Source organism: Rhodnius prolixus, unplaced genomic scaffold (assembly GCF_049639745.1).
Source record: "Rhodnius prolixus isolate KJV_2025 unplaced genomic scaffold, Rpr scaffold_11, whole genome shotgun sequence".
Taxonomy (NCBI): domain Eukaryota; kingdom Metazoa; phylum Arthropoda; class Insecta; order Hemiptera; family Reduviidae; genus Rhodnius; species Rhodnius prolixus.
In genome coordinates this window covers 7190403-7208381 of record NW_027411625.1, presented here as the reverse complement: position 1 = coordinate 7208381, position 17979 = coordinate 7190403, and the positions used below count along the sequence as shown (strand labels likewise).

Here is a 17979-nt window from a genome sequence, read left to right as displayed (position 1 = left end):
TATTGGCAGAAATTGTTGCCTTGATTTCAGCGGTAACGTCCATTACAGGAAGTGGTGACATGGGTGCCTAGATTCATTCAACCATTCAAACCGGTGAGAGTCAAAGAGGCCTTGTTTTTCCGCTTCCACGACCCCCGTTACCATAATATACTTTGTTTCTATCATGTTCAGCACAAGGCCGTGTCTTCTTGTTGCTGCTTCTAAGAATGCGTTAATTAAAAAACTAACAAACAAATTCACTAAGAAATAGACATTCCTTGTGTATACAGAATATTTGCGTGTTTACAAACTCATCTTAGAAATAAATAGATAGCCTAAGTTTTGGTATTGCTGTTACTAGGTTTATTTATAGGCATCAAACTGGGAAGACCGGGTATCAGTTCAGGAAACAGAACGGCACGATGTATCGACCTCGTGTCAGATATGGCAGGAGGAGTCACCACCTGGGACAGGCTTGTACATGCAGACCATCTTTTCCTAAAGCATATGGTATCACTAGTAGTAAACATCCATGCTTTTCATCATAATTACTACTGGGTGGGTTGTCAGCCGATCTGCTTGTTGCCCTGCTTTGTCGCATAACGTTCATGTTTACAAACACCATATTATTTTATTCTTTAGACTCTACAGAGTGAGTGTCCATAAATTTCAATTCCATTCTGTGCTTTATTTCAGTAAAACATGAACGTTTTTTTAAAGATATATCAATAATTTTAGGTCATGCTGGGACAAAAAACAGCGTACAACCACTGCAGCATGTTCTATGCGAATGCAAACAAGAGTAGATGTAGTTCAAACAGTATCAAATTTATATTGAAAAATTAGTTTTTTAAGTAGGGAGCGATAAATTCTAAGGTCATTAGCGTCCGGAGCTTTTTACACTGCACAGCAGACCTCCAGACAGTGTTCTCTCGTTTACACAGGCAACACCATCCATCAACAGACAGTGAGCTGTGTAAGGAGCTCCATTGAAATGTAATCATTTATTGGGGGAGAATGGGCATTTTGGATTGCCTGCGTTCCTAAAGCCTTTTTGGTGGAATCCACCCTTCTAATACAATACGTACAAAATATTCCGATGATTCTACGAGGGTCGTTTGAAAAGTCCGTGCAAAAATAAAAACTACTTAATTTTTTGGGGTAAACCTTTTTTATTTTTCAACATAGTCTCCTTTTAGGCTTATACACTTCGTCCAACGCTGCTCTAGTTTGTTGATCCCTTCCGAATAATAGGATTTGTCCAAGTCTGAAAAATAGCCATTCGTTTCTGCAATCACCTCCTCGTTTGAATAAAATCTTTTTCCCGCCAGCCATTTCTTCATATTGGGGAACAAATAGTAGTCCGAGGGAGCCAAGTCTGGAGAATAGGGGGGATGTGAAACGAGTTGGAACCCTATTTCCATTAATTTTGCGACCACAACTGCTGAGGTGTGAGCTGGTGCGTTGTCGTGATGGAAAAGGACTTTTTTGTGGGCCAATCGTGGGCGTTTTTCTTGCAGCTCGGTTTTCAAACGCTCCAATAACGATGAATAATATGCACCTGTAATAGTTTTACCCTTTTCCAGATAGTCGATGAGGATTATTCCTTGCGAATCCCAAAAGACAGTCGCCATAATCTTTCCGGCCGAAGGAACGGTCTTCGCCTTTTTTGGCGCAGATTCCCCCTTGGTAACCCATTGTTTAGATTGTTCTTTGGTCTCAGGAGTGTTGTGATGTATCCATGTTTCATCCACAGTGACGAAACGACGCTTAAAGTCCTGCGGATTCTTCTGGAACAGCTGCAAACCGTCCTTGCAACACTTCACACGATTTCGTTTTTGGTCAAGCGTGAGCAATCGCGGCACCCATCTTGCGGATAGCTTTGTCATGTCCAAATGTTGATGCAAAATATTATGTACCTGTTCATTCGAGATGCCCACAGCACTAGCAATCTCACGCACCTTCACTCTTCTGTCATCCATCACCATATCATGGATTTTATCAATGATTTCTGGAGTAGTAACCTCAACAGGGCGTCCAGAACGTTCAGCGTCACTTGTGCCCATATGGCCACTCCGAAAATTTTGAAACCACTTATAAACTGTTCTAATCGAAGGTGCAGAGTCACCATAATGTTTATCAAGCTTCTCTTTAGTCTCCTGAGGCGTTTTGCCTTTCATAAAGTAGTGTTTAATCAACACACGAAATTCTTTTTCGTCCATTTTTTGAAAATCACTCGACTTCCTCGATTCAAACGAATGCCAAACACAAAGAAATAGACCGATCTGGCTGAAACTTGGTGTGTGTTCTTCCAAGAGATGCTACTAACTAAACATAACCTCGATACGCGCCAGTAGTGCTGTCTCTCTGACTTTGCACGGACTTTTCAAACGACCCTCGTATTAACAGGGGTCGGCAACCCGCGTCTCGCGAGCAAATTGAGCAATATTTTGGAGCCTGTCCAAAATATATTGTATATTTTAATTTTATTGAAACAAATGAAAATTTCATGTATTAAAGTAAAGATATTTTTTTCAAAAAGAATTTTAAATTTGATAGGTTAGAAATTGAAAAGAATTATATTGAAATAAAGTACGTAATTATAAAGGCTGCCTCCATTTTCATTCAAACACAGGTTTAGTCATTATTTATTTACTTTGCAATATTTGAAGATAAATATATAAAACAATTAAATGTTATTGAATATCGTAAAATAATAATTTATGAATACAAATGATCTACAGAGTTGTTTACACTACCATCCTTGTGGCTCTTGGTAAGATTTATTAAAATTATTTAAGGAGAAATGGCTCTCAACTTAAAATAGGTTGCCGACCCCTGGTTATACTGATGATTATACAAGCAAATTTTCAAAAAACTTCAGCTTAGCGACTGCAGTTTTGTTTTTTAACTTAAAAGCTGAGTAATTCCTTCTTTCTTGCTAGCAAATATTTCTATACAATGCAAGTTCATTATATTCATTCTTCGCCGACAGTCTAATACCCTTTGCAATTGGATAGAATTGTCTTTCTGCGTTTAGCAATCCATAACGGTCCACCTTTACTTAAAAACATTACTGTTACAATTAATTACAGTTAATTTATTTGTTTTGTGTGCCGATTATTAAAACAAGGTTCGGGGAGGTTTAGAATGGAGAAACACAAATCAAACGGTAAGAGTACCGACGGCTGGGTAATTAGGGCTTATAATCGCGTCGGTTAAATAACAGCAGCAACAAACAGAGCGAATAAGTCACACGTGGCCGAACAGCGAGCAAGTGCAGAGTGAACTACTGTTAGTCCCGAGTTTTTTAAGCACATTGTCGCTACTCTTTCCAATAATTTCTTTTTGAATAAAACAATGTTTAAAACTAAATGTTATGTTTTTTATTTCAGGATGCAGCAAAGCTAAAAAAAAAAGCACGTAGCTCTTTATCTTTGGCTTTCTTTTAGGATAATGAAACTATTAGGGGCAAAGTTTTAATAAATAATTGTTTTGCACAGGCTTTCTAAATCTGAAAAAGTGATTTTTTTAGAAGATGATCTCCTGTGTCTTTGTAGCGACTAGCTCAAAAACAAAATTGCAACGAGTTCAAAATTTATACTGAGTTTTTAGAACTGCTATAGAAGTAAACGAAAAGCAATAAAATACTAGTTGAATTTACTTGATTAATTATTTTATTATTTTGCAATATTACCAATTTTTTTTATCCACCACACAACTCAAAAAATGATTAAAAGAAAATAGATCACCTCTAAAGTTGTATTTTTGCGCAATTTACAGTCCTAACTCCTTAATTTTCATTAAAAATCCTTAAATATTTCGTTACTTCCTCGAGTTTATTCTAAAGTATAAGTTACAATAATTAAAAATTTGGTTAATTCCGCAGGACTAGATATACAGGGTGTTCATTTTAAGACGGCTCAAATGCATTTCATACTTAAACCGTTGATCTGAGCGAAAAATGGTAGAGGAAAAATTTGTTGCCCGTCACCTCTAGTTTCAGAATATGTGACTTGATTTTAAATTTCTGCCCGCATAGGCGGCTTACGCGCGACCAAAAATGAGGGTTTGCAGTTGACCCCCATTTTCATATACACAGTTTTAAAGAGTATAAAAAGTTATAAAAGAAACCGAAAACCGCTGCTCGATATCTTTAAAATTAAAGGTGCTAGGGAATTTCTAAATCTGGATATTTATTAAACATATTTCAATTTTTTAACTTGTTATCAAAGAGAAAGAAGAGCACGCGATAGGTCATTTTTATGTATTTTTTCATCCCCTTTCTACTAAAAATATTGCCAAGGCAGTAAAGCTAGTATTTTTCTTAATAATAAGTCGTTTTCCGAGTGATTTTTCTAAGAAAAATCAATGTTAAGAGCTTTAGATATTCTCAAGCATACACAAAATGGCTAAAACTTATTTTTACATCTGTTACAAACAAGAACGTTTAATAATTATTTGGTAATTTTGGGAGAGTTGCGTTTAATCTAAAGCTGTCCTATTTAAAGTGTTCTTTTTAAGATATTACTTATTTAAGTATAATTTATATTTATTATTTCTCAATAGAAATGAGCTAGGTAATTCATGCTTAAATTCACGCTCTCCTCTTTCAAAATATGACTCTAAATTTACAATTTTAAAACATTAATCTACGTATAAAACAAAAAGAACTTATTTATATTCCGTATAACACATTAACAGAGAAGACGAATATATTAGTTGAAGTCAAAGCCTCAACATTAAACTGGAATAATTTCTGGTCCTTTTAGACGGTGGTAACCTACCAGCTCTTTCGGATAAGTTCAAATCACCTTATTAACACTCCTTTCAAATAAGGGATATCTGAATTAGCTGGAGGAACAAGTACACGGAGGAGTGGTTGAAACTTCGGGAGGTGATTCAGCAGCTCAAATGCAACAAAAAATATTTTATTCACTTTGGCCCGATTCTCAATAGTGTCCAAGATATTTGCATTTTTAACTTTTCCGTCGATATTCCGCGTTTTCCACCTTAAAAACGGGACATTAAAGTAAAAAATTTCATTGTTTATAAGAAACATTTTGAGGCTCTGGGTTAAGCAGATTTATAGGAAATTTAATGCTCTTTCGTTTGAAATAAGCAGATTTGTTGTAGGATAAAGGATAGAAAAGTTACGGCCGTTTTTATGGTGGAAAACGCGAATATCGACGGAAAAGTTAAAAATGCAAATATCTTGGACACTATTGAGAATCGGGCCAAAGTGAATAGAATATTATTTTGTTGCATTTCAGCTGCTGAATCACCTCCAGAAGTTTCGGCCCTTTCCTCCGTTGTACACCCTATATTTGTTCCTCCAGCTTTTGAAGTCTTCTTCAAATGATGGTATCGCATCTTTTCACAGAATCTGCAAGAGCCATCACGTTTGTAAGCACAAATTTTTTTTATAGTTATTCTCTTGAGTCGATAAATATATCTGAGGAAATTCTGTCGGCGAGTGAAGCCTATTTTTATATTTTTACTCATTTCTAGGCTAGCCCATCTCTTCCGGGCACAATTGCCTAGAAGTAATCCCAGTTCTTAGCTGTATTAGCAGGGTTAGATATGAAAATAGACAGAAATAGCTCCTAGCTAGGTAGAAAGAAGGAATCAATGAATAGCGGTGTGTTTTACAATAGGCCTAAATAATGAATTCTAGTCAAGTCGTTGAAGACATCCATTACTTGGAGCTGTTATAATGAATTTAAAACTAACAGTGGTACTGTGAGAATTAGAATATCTGTGGCATGTCTCTAACGGTGTTTCAGCTCTCCGTTCTTTGCGACTTCTAATAATTTCTGATATTGTATTCAAACAAGTACAGGACCGTTCGTATAAACTTACTTTTCGAATTCAAGGCCCATCTTCGTGATCATCCTCGTGCTAGTTGTTCAACACGGATCGCAAATTTGCTGTTTTTGTAATTGTTAATAAATGCGAAAACCAACACGAATAAATTACAGATACTCCATTACAGAATACCTCCGGTGTAACCCCGTACATTTTCGCAATCCGAGATATGGTGGTTCTCGCTCAGAAGTTTTGTGTTTTTATTTTTTTAATTTCTGGAGTTTCTCCAAAAATCTCCATCTCCTTAGACTTTATCGGACGGTTTTCGCAGTTAGGTTTCACTAAGATTAGAGTTTAGTTAACCGGTGTGCATATTGTTTTTAGTGAATGATGTGCCATGGTTTTTAGGAAAACTAACTACTCAATCATAAATTTTAGCATGCACTAAGTAAAACTGTCCGGTAGGATAGTTGTACGTATAAAGAGGTTAAATCATCAAAAACTGCACGAAAAAGTGTAACGTTGAAAAACACCCAAATTTTGACAATTTTTTTCTCTTTTTCTATAAAAGATAAAATTCCCAAATTTTCTTTATAATACGAGAGTCGTTTGAAAAGTCCGTGCAAAGTCAGAGAGATAGCACCACTGGCGCGTATCGAGGTTATGTTTAGTTAGTAGCATCTCTTGGAAGAACACACACCAAGTTTCAGCCAGATCGGTCTATTTCTTTGTGTTTGGCATTCGTTTGAATCGAGGAAGTCGAGTGATTTTCAAAAAATGGACGAAAAAGAATTTCGTGTGTTGATTAAACACTACTTTATGAAAGGCAAAACGCCTGAGGAGACTAAAGAGAAGCTTGATAAACATTATGGTGACTCTGTACCTTCGATTAGAATAGTTTATAAGTGGTTTCAAAATTTTCGGAGTGGCCATATGGGCACAAGTGACGCTGAACGTTCTGGACGCCCTGTTGAGGTTACTACTCCAGAAATCATTGATAAAATCCATGATATGGTGATGGATGACAGAAGAGTGAAGGTGCGTGAGATTGCTAGTGCTGTGGGCATCTCGAATGAACGGGTATATAATATTTTGCATCAACATTTGGACATGACAAAGCTATCCTCAAGATGGGTGCCGCGATTACTCACGCTTGACCAAAAACGAAATCGTGTGAAGTGTTGCAAGGACGGTTTGCAGCTGTTCCAGAAGAATCCGCAGGACTTTAAGCGTCGTTTCGTCACTGTGGATGAAACATGGATACATCACTACACTCCTGAGACCAAAGAACAATCTAAACAATGGGTTACCAAGGGGGAATCTGCGCCAAAAAAGGCGAAGACCGTTCCTTCGGCCGGAAAGATTATGGCGACTGTCTTTTGGGATTCGCAAGGAATAATCCTCATCGACTATCTGGAAAAGGGTAAAACTATTACTGGTGCATATTATTCATCGTTATTGGACCGTTTGAAAACCGAGCTGCAAGAAAAACGCCCACGATTGGCCCACAAAATAGTCCTTTTCCATCACGACAACGCACCAGCTCACACCTCAGCAGTTGTGGTCGCAAAATTAATGGAAATAGGGTTCCAACTCGTTTCACATCCCCCCTATTCACCAGACTTGGCTCCCACGGACTACTATTTGTTCCCCAATATGAAGAAATGGCTGGCGGGAAAAAGATTTTATTCAAACGAGGAGGTTTACCCCAAAAAATTAAGTAGTTTTTATTTTGCACGGACTTTTCAAACGACCCTCGTATAGGGCAAATCCTCCTTTATAACTGTAATTTTTTTTGCAAAAACCCAGTTGAATAGTACAGTAATTACGTATTATACGTACAACCATCATATTTATATTGAAAGATATTTATTTAAAATAGGGAGCGACAAATTCTAAGGTCATTAGCGTCCGAAGCTTCTTTCACTGCACAGCAGGCCTCCAGACAGTGTTCTCTCGTTTACAGGCAACGCTGTCCATCAACAGACAAGTGAGCTGTAAGAAGCTTCTTTGCAATGTAATTTATTTATGTCATTTACATAATAACATTATTTTTTTTTCAAGGACTAACCAAAAACATTGACAGCAAAAAAAAGCTAACCACTTGATCATTTTTTTCAAGTAGAGTGCTTAAAGACTTTTGTTATAATCCAGCAGTCAGCAAAATTAGGAGCTTACAAGAGTTTACAGTGACCTCTGGCAGGTTACAGTTAGGCACGAACTCAATTCTTACAATGTTTTTGCTTTTTTAATATATTGGCTACCAGTTGTGAACGGAGTGCGACTGTTTGGTGGGAATTAAAACTGACATTAATTTGTGTTACGTTGTTTGGATATTCAATGAAGTTTGATTTATGCAAATCAGTGTAGCCAAGAAAAAAAATTAACGTTGGTGAAAACTGAATTGCTTTAATATTAATTAATAAGGTCTAGGATTGAGCTTATAAACGTTAAGGTTATTTAACTAAAAAAGGCATCAATTTCTTGTTTATCAGCATCTTTCGATTTATTTATACTTAAATGTTATCCTCCATTTTCTAAAGCATTAAATCACTAGTCATAATAGATGACGGTACAAATTTAGGTTACATGATTTTACTTTTATGTAAGCTGCGATAAAAGTAATTCATTGGAACCTAACCAATTCTTTACTTTCACGTCAAAGTGTTGCATTGTACAGATATTTCGCTTTTCAGTTAACACCGTCTTAATAATGAAAAGAAATTGTTTTTTACAAAAGATTCTCTATTTGAGTGTATCTAACTGTCAAAAGTCAGCATAATACAAAAAAATTTAATGTGAAGAGTGGTACGACAATCTCTCATTAGTTACTTTCCAAATTCTATCTCACAAATGGCTTTCAAACTATGAACATTTCAATTATATTTAAAGTTATCAGGTTGTTCACGATTTACTGTGCCATTAACTCAGCTTCGTTTGTAAACTTACAGAAAGCTACAACAAAATCAATCTAATAGTAGGTGTGATGAAAACTTCCTGCAGATGGTAAAAAAGAGAAAACAGTTTGTCGTATAAACAATGAAATTTTTTACTTTATCGTCTAAAAAATTCGTTCTCGATGATTTTTGTTAAAATTTTCAACTGTATTTTTTCAATGATTAATGAATCAAGGAGTCACATAATTTCAGGAAAAGTTGTGCATTTATTGAGCTTCAAGATCATATGGATGTTTACAAAAACATTAATCAACGAGAACGAATTTTTTAGACATTAAAGTAAAAAATTTCATTGTTTATAAGAAACGTTTTGAGGCTCTGGGTTAAGCATATTTACAGGAAATTTAATGCTCTTTCGTTTCAAATAAGCAGATTTGTTGTAGGATAAAGGATAGAAAAGTTACGGCCCGTTTTTATGGTGGAAAACGCGTAATATCGGACGGAAAAGTTTAAAATGCAAATATCTTGGGACACTACTGAGAATCGGGCCAAAGTGAATAGAATATTTTTTTGTTGCATCTGAGCTGCTGAATCACCTCCAGAAGTTTCGACCTCTCCTCCGTTTACACCCAATATAGTATCACTTAGGCTACAGAAGAAAGGTGTAAACAGAATTTATATTAACCCTCAAACCACAAGATGAATTTTCTTGACACGAACACTAAGGTAGGGTCGGATCCGACCCGATACTATATTTTCTTGCTTACAGTGAAATACTCAAATATAACTCAAAATAACACATTTATTTCTATATAAAATGTATAAATTTTTTAATAAATTGTATAATTTTATGGCATTAGTCTATTTAGAATGGACTAATAAGTGAAGAAATGAACTTGAAAAAGGAACTTTGTCTCAATAAAAACAAAACAGTTTACAAAAAGGTTGAATGAAAATTAAAGTAAAATAGTTGTGTGGTAACAAAGTAATCACATTGTTAAGGAAAAAAATCATTTGATTGTTCGCCATTATCAGTGGGAACAAGTAGGACATATTTTCCAATCGTAAGGAGTAATTAATTTGGAAAACGCTCGTTTTTCAGTCTTTTTTCTTCTAGAGGAAGCGTCAAGGCAAACGCAAGATTCTTGAGAAACGTCGAACGTGCATCTCCAGAGTAACTTTCTTCATTTTTGTTCCACTTGTGCAGGACAAAACGTATAACGTTAATACCAAGGTCGGGTCGGATCCGACCCAGAATCTGACTTACTGAAAGAAATACAAACCTAGAGAGCGGAGAGATCCTTACCGAATCGGCGGAAACAGTGTGGCCTCTTCCTAAGGACTCACAGAAAGGGTATACCAAGTCTAATCGCTAAGAGTTAATTGTGGGGGGAACAATAGAAATTTGTTTTCGCCTCGGGTCGGATCCGACCCGCATCTTGTGGTTTGAGGGTTAAAACTATCCGGTAGGACAAAGGGTTGATCGTCAAAAATTGTACAAAAAAGCGTAATTTAGATAAACACCTCAAATTTGACAATTTTTTTCTCTTTTACTAAAAAAATAAGATAAAATACCCAAATTTTCTTTAAAATAAAAACCATATCCTCGATTATGTGTATTTTTATTTTTGCAACAACCCAAATCTAATAGATTTCGAGAAAAATGTAGCTGAAAATGTGCAAAAACATCTTTTTCGAAATTGCTTTATTTTTCTACTTCTTGTTACCTATTGTGCATAACATAAACAACGTAGAGTCTAAACGCGTGAACCGATTTTTCATGAATGAGGTGTTGATTCGAAGGTTCAAATTATTTTAAAGATTTGGCTAATTTTATAATTTTCAAATTGTGTTGTTTTGATTTTGTAGTGAATGAAAAAAAAGTTAGCTCTAAATTTAGTTTAATAATGGACTCGATATTTTTTGCCAAACTGTGGCATTCTTTAAAATTATATATAATATAATATTACCAAGCATCTATCGGAGGATAGAGTGGCCAGCGTAACTTACTGTCTCGCCCGCATATCTAAGGCGATCCTTTGAAGAGTTAACACTCGGTGGACGGTCACCCTCACTCAGACTTGGTTATTAGACTGCCAGTTCACTTCTACTTTTTTAGAACGTTCACCCTCTTGGCAGTCTCATCAAGTATTTAACGTTAACTCTTTTCACAGCAAAGATTCACTGAATGTGTGTAACAACCCACTTCAATGGGAAAAACTCTATCTCTCTTTCATTCCCTGGTAAAGAATGTATTGCGATATTTGTGTTATTCTAACAAAATTCTTGATTTTAACACCGGGTGAAACAAAACCTGTTTTGGAGTTCCTTGAAAATGAACGAAATAATTACATCGATCTAGAAGGTCCGCTTGGAGGGAGGAATCTATAAGATAAAAGGGTGCGCAAGGGACATTAAGCGAACTCAATAACTTATTGCCAATAACCTCTAATCCAGAAAATGACATTTAAGTGAAGCCGGAAGTATTTGATGATTTGACGGCAATTGAATCAATAAGTTTGACCTTAATGGACAGTGTTCCGCCATCTTATTATATCCACGGCACACCAAATTCTACATTTCATACCGCCTAATACGCCACAAAGTTTTTAGTTTTTATTAAAGAATTTACATTTTCAAATATTCGGAGAATAATGCACGAGTATTTCGCTGACTTGCAATTCTATTTTGTTTTACTGTGATTCCAAATTCCTTTCATAAACGGTTTTTGTTTCAGGTTCACTACCCCGGGGCAGTCAGGTATTATACTTATTCTCAAAGCTCCTCAAAAGTTATTTTAAAGAAAACTCTCTCCAATTACAGAAACTGGTAGGATGCTAAATAAAGAATATATATTCTTCAAAAACCACAAACTTCCAAACTTCGGGCTCTCCAAGATAGGCCAGGAAGCCTGCAGTTGTAGATAATCACTCCCAAGTAGCCAACACAAATCTTTCCACGCGATGCCGCCAAGTAAAGGGGACCATTTAATTTCAACTTCAGTAATAGTATTTGGCCCTTTTATCTGTACACTTTGATTACACCAAAATAGTATTTGGCCTTTTTATCTGTACACTTTGATTACACCAAAATATTATTTGGCCCTTTTATCTGTACACTTTGATTAAATCAAAATAGTAGTTGGCCCTTTTATCTGTACACTTTGATTAAATCAAAATAGTATTTGGCCCTTTTATCTGTACAATTTGATTACACCAAAATAGTATTTGGCCTTTTTATCTGTACACTTTGATTAAATCAAAATAGTAGTTGGCCCTTTTATCTGTACACTTTGATTAAATCAAAATAGTATTTGGCCCTTTTATCTGTACAATTTGATTACACCAAAATAGTATTTGGCCTTTTTATCTGTACACTTTGATTAAATCAAAATAGTAGTTGCCCTTTTATCTGTACACTTTGATTAAATCAAAATAGTATTTGGCCCTTTTATCTGTACAATTTGATTACACCAAAATAGTATTTGGCCTTTTTATCTGTACATTTTGATTACACCAAAATAGTATTTGGCCCTTTTATCTGTACACTTTGATTAAATAAAAATAGTAGTTGGCCCTTTTATCTGTACACTTTGATTAAATCAAAATAGTAGTTGGCCCTTTTATCTGTACACTTTGATTAAATCAAAATAGTAGTTGGCCCTTTTATCTGTACACTTTCATTAAATCAAAATAGTATTTGGTCCTTTTATCTGTACAATTTGATTACACCAAAATAGTATTTGGTCCTTTTATCTGTACACTTTGATTACACCAAAATAGTATTTGGCCTTTTTATCTGTACACTTTGATTACACCAAAATAGTATTTGGCCCTTTTATCTGTACACTTTGATTAAATCAAAATAGTAGTTGGCCCTTTTATCTGTACACTTTGATTAAATCAAAATAGTAGTTGGCCCTTTTATCTGTACACTTTGATTAAATCAAAATAGTAGTTGGCCCTTTTATCTGTACACTTTGATTAAATCAAAATAGTATTTGGTCCTTTTATCTGTACAATTTGATTACACCAAAATAGTATTTGGCCCTTTTATCTGTACACTTTGATTACACCAAAATAGTATTTGGCCTTTTTATCTGTACACTTTGATTACACCAAAATAGTATTTGGCCCTTTTATCTGTACACTTTGATTACACCAAAATAGTATTTGGCCTTTTTATCTGTACACTTTGATCTAATTAGATGTTGTGAATGGTAGCAGGAAATTTACTATTTTTTTTTTTTTAAATCTTTTATATCTTTTTTCTAACAAAATGAAAACTTCGGGAACCTCCAAATTTTCAAACGTTTAAGCTCATAATTAATACACCAAAAGCGTCTCTTTTTTTTACCACAAATATTTAAGGTCAAAACAGTCAATTAAGAATGCAAGTTACAAGTTAGAGCTCTAATAGGGAACAAAGAAGGAGAATACCAGAGTTACAAAACCTGGTTATAGTGTTTTAACCAGAAAACTCTCTCCGTAATGGTGGTTTTTATCCTTCACTTTTTTTTATGCAAAAATAATGTTCGTTGCAGTGCAATGAGATATATAAAAGTGCAACAACACATTTACATGTTTACAGAAATAAGCAATTCAGTATTATCGCAGCTTTTAAGCAGGTAACGGTCTAGCTATTTCCCTAAAAGGGTGCCTCTCAGTTAGTGCAGTGCCTCAATTCCTGAATGGCTGTACCTAAAGTAGCTAGGTACCATGAGAGAAAACGAGTAAAATAATTTCTAAAAACCTATTTTTCGAAGTCAAACTCATCATTCCTTCTTAATAAAAGTAAATAAAAACTATTGAACCCACGCCAGTAGAACTCAACTCTGTGAGTTATCAAACTTTCCATGATATTGATTTACCTGAACCATTTGCATAAACTGTTTCTTGTCACAACTTGAAGGCTTGGTAGGATTAGATTTTGTTTTACTAACTAGCCAGGGGGCTTCAAATGAAAAGAAAAAGGAGTGTATTTTCCATAAAGTGTACGACAGAAACATAGTGGATATCTAATTCTCTGAATAAACCTCTGATGATGTATGAAAATCCAATGCCAGTCAAAAACAGGAGAAAAAATAGGCGGGCTACAATACATTAAATCTTGAAAATTTAATAGGATGAAAACAATACTGCCAATCTCAGTCATATTTTAAATCAGTCATATTTAAATTTCAGTCATATTTGAATTTTTTATTATGCCGAGCTTTCGACCTAGGAACTAGGTCATCTTCAGGGCTGTGGAACATATTTACAGTGTTGTAAAAGATCGAAAGCTCGGCTTAATAAAACAAAATCAAAAAATGACTGAAATTAGCAGTTATTATTTCATCATATTGAAACAATGAATCCAGTCACCCAAAAATAATGGAACAGTATTTAGAAAATTTAATAATAATTAATTTAAAAGGGTAAAAGATAGGATAGACAACGATCTAAATGTACCTTCAGCCGCTCCACTTGACGACCGCGGTCGTTGTGGTCATTGTTAAGAGCTGGGTCGAAGTGGGCGTTCAGAAATTTGGCGCAATTTTTAAAAGCAAAGATGGCGACCGAAAAAATTTATTTCAGGTAAATGAAAGTATTATCTCATGGAAATAATTGAATGTGTTTCTCGAAAGTCTAAAAAAAAAATAATAAAATGAAAAATTACTTATCCCTTTACATACTAAATCACTGAATAACGACCAATTACACTTTGATAGTTAATAATACGTGGCCTAAGTTTTCGCTTTTCACTATTGCGATTTTGTAAAATTGCATTCCACTCTTCATCGGAACTAGATGAAGAACTATCTAAAGCATTATTACGTTGCATTAATAAATATCCTTCTGTTGCCACAAAAGACATTTTAATTTTATGTAAACGTAAGTTTTATAAATACTCCACTAAAATGTAATATAAAAATTGAATTATATATGTATATATATATTTAATATAAGTCAACTTAACCAATAATTAATAAAGTTTATTATAACTGTCAATTTATTAAAATGGGGTTAAAATTAAAAAAACAACCTCTTCAAGCTTCTGACTTATTTTCGAGGTCGCCATTTGTAATGTTTACATGAACGGTTAAAACGCCCCATAGTCCATTCCACTTGGGTTTTCGATTGTAACACTCGCAAGCAAGTGGAACGGGCAAAACCGCGGTCGTGAGCGTGGTCGTTGTGAGCGCTTAGTGGAACGCACCCATAGTCGAATAGGTTTTACTACCCAAATTATGCACCTGGTGTCTATCACAGTTGAATATTGGTGTTATACTAACGCAATTTATGGAATTAAATTAGATAAATTTGGATTTTTATGTCAGAGAAAAGAGGATTTAAGTTTGATTTAATTCCTTTTATTAACCATTAAATAAAATCCAAGGCCTACAGACCGGGAATCGAACCCAGTACCACAATACATATTAGCTTCACAGGTCTCGCCTCTAACCGCTCGGCTACCGTGGCGCCTATGAATAGAATAAAATAAAATATATTGTGGACGGCGCTGATTACTATACTAAAGGAGGCACACGCTAACAGTTTAAAAAGATACTTTAATTTACATTATACAAAACGTCGCAAATGTTTTCTAATTATGTTTAATGAATACTTAATCAAGTAAATTAGTTACTGTACAAGCTGTATGCACGTGTGTATATAAGAAGGCAGTGGCTGTGAATGGATGTATTTATAGTAGCATGTCAGTCACATATGTCAAGCAATACATATCCCTCCACTATTAGTAGTACGATAAAAATATTGTATTCCATTCAATATCCTCTTACTACTGATACAAGGAAGTGCTGTTATCGGAAAAATGAACCATTTATTGCAGCCATTTGCTAGGAAATCTCACAAAAGTAAAAAAAAAAATAATAATAATATCCTCTGTAAATACATACGCACCCCCACATATTATTTAAAAAAAGAAGTACTTTGTTAAAAAATCAAGTTCAAAAATGAACCGTTCACTGCACAATTCGATTAAATCCATAAAACAAAAAGCAAAAAAAAATGCGAGAAATGCGATGAAATAATGTGCATTGCTTTTTAAAATTCTTTTTATAATGTAAATTCAAATAAATTTACCGTTATCATTTAGCCCTGCAACCCTGAATTTGAGTTGAATTATTGCAGCGATTTATATTAGAGCAGCGGTTTCCAATCTTTTTTCATTAGTGTACCCCTTTACCTGATTGTTTCCTTAGTCTGTACCCCTAACATATATATATATAACATATGTTATATATAATATAATATATAAATAAAAAAATAAATAATCGTATTCTTGATTTTACGTATTGTAACTTTAAATTAACAGCCAAACAATCTGAATATAATGTGTCTAGTAAAGAACATAATACATATAATATGTTCCTATTAAAAAAATCATCTATGAATAGTTGAACATTTCAAACCAATATCTATTGCAGGGGTCGTAAATTGAAACAGCAAAGCGTTAATAAAGGAGAAGTAAATTATATGCGCGCCATGTCTAATATTAGTCAAAACTAAAGCAGCATTTTTTCGAATTTTTACATTTTCAAGAAATCATTTAATAATTTTTGATATACAAATATATTTACTTTTAAAAAATACTGCAGTAACATCGAATGAGTACTTAATTCTTGTCAATTTATATGTTATTCAGTTTTATTATAATAATTTTGTAATTAAGTTGTAGGAATCATTTATTATATAATTTTTTTCTCATTAATAATATATCTTCCGCCATAATAACTTTTTTTTGCGTACCCCTAAACAATCTTTCGCGTACCCCAGGTTGGGAACCGCTTATTTGAGCAATGAGTTAATCAAAATGGTTTTCATTTTTCAATGGCCCACTAAATTTTTTCGTTTAATGGTGGTTAATCTTTATTATTTGGGAAATTTATTATAAATATAAAAAGCAATGATTGAACTAAGAGCTTTGACACTTAAATTTAAGATATTTCAAGTTAATTGAATTGCGCAGTGAACTCAAATATGACTTATACCAAAGTTTAGATTAAACTAGTTGGAAATATCAATCGACAAGCTGCATGCCTTTATAAACTGCTCTACAGGAGTCAAACTTTAAATCTACGCATGAATCTGACCGTTGAAATAGATAAAGCAGCTGCTGCAAAATATGGCTATTAGCTTACTACGTCGTAGAAAAGCCAGGTCATCAGTCTATTAGCTAGCCGAGAATGCGATACAACAGGTAGTATGCCATAAATCACAGACATCATTTAGACCAAAGTAATTAGACCCAGCGTTCTACTCAACAGTTTCAATGATTTGCAAAAGTTTTACTTTGTTGTAAATTTCAACATGAAAGTTCTATGTAAGGTCACGCGAATGAAAACTATTTCAGTGGAACCTGTTATATCAAAAAGTTTAGATATGCACTATGCATTTATGTTGCAATTCTTCCCCTTTATCTCTCCCACTTTATCTCCCAACGTACACCAAACATACACATGCGCGCGCACTTTTGAATCCTCGCAGATATTATTTAATAGACACAACAACTGTCCCAAAAAAACATAAATCCCCAAAATCTCTTTGATTTGATCTCATCTATCCACCACTTATCTTTAGCTGCGCAGCCCTAGATGAGTCTCACTTAATCTTCACATGAGCCTAATAACGGCTCAACGCTCAACGTTGCTTTTCACATCTAATCACAGCAGGAGTGCTATCCTGATGGACATTCTCCTTTACAGATTACTGGGAGATTAAATCTTTCATCTCAAGTGGTTCCCTCATTTTTTGGGAATGTAGCCATCTCCAGGTGTTATCTGTTTTGCCTTTTACGGCATTGCACAGGATATTGAATGTAATCGGTAGTTCTAGTCAAAGAAAAGGGCCTCCTTTCTTAGCTAAGATTTTCTTGGGTTTGAGGAAAGTTTTTTGGACCAGAAGGGTTAGGATTTTACGGTGGGATCTGTTATATCAGGTGAAATAAATTGAATTTTCCAAGTTTGGATTGGTATGGATTTTTAAGGCTAGTGTAGAAAGAAGTAACGACAATCCGTTAAAGGTTTTGGGATTGTTGGATTTGTATTTAGTTTAGTAAGCTTTGTGGTTCCATACAAAATCTAGTCACTACATCTAGATCAGAGGTGTCAAAATGGTGGCCTCCTGAGATAATTTCTTGGTGGCCCACGATGTACTGAAAATAAAATGAAAATAGAAAAAGTGTTTTTACGAAGGAAATAGCGCTTAGGGGAGGATCGTGGCAATATTGTGCACACAATTCCCAGTTTCCGTTTAACTACTGAAGACTGAGTATACACGTGGTCCCAGGGCCT

The 17979-nt window shown here is 34.6% G+C and overlaps 1 protein-coding gene across 2 annotated transcripts in view; it reads right to left on the bottom strand.

The window, feature by feature from the left end:
- LOC141459217 (growth arrest-specific protein 2-like) overlaps nt 1-17979 on the bottom strand; it is a 77569-nt gene that overhangs the window by 24191 nt on the left and 35399 nt on the right. The gene's annotated exons all lie outside the window — the stretch shown is intronic.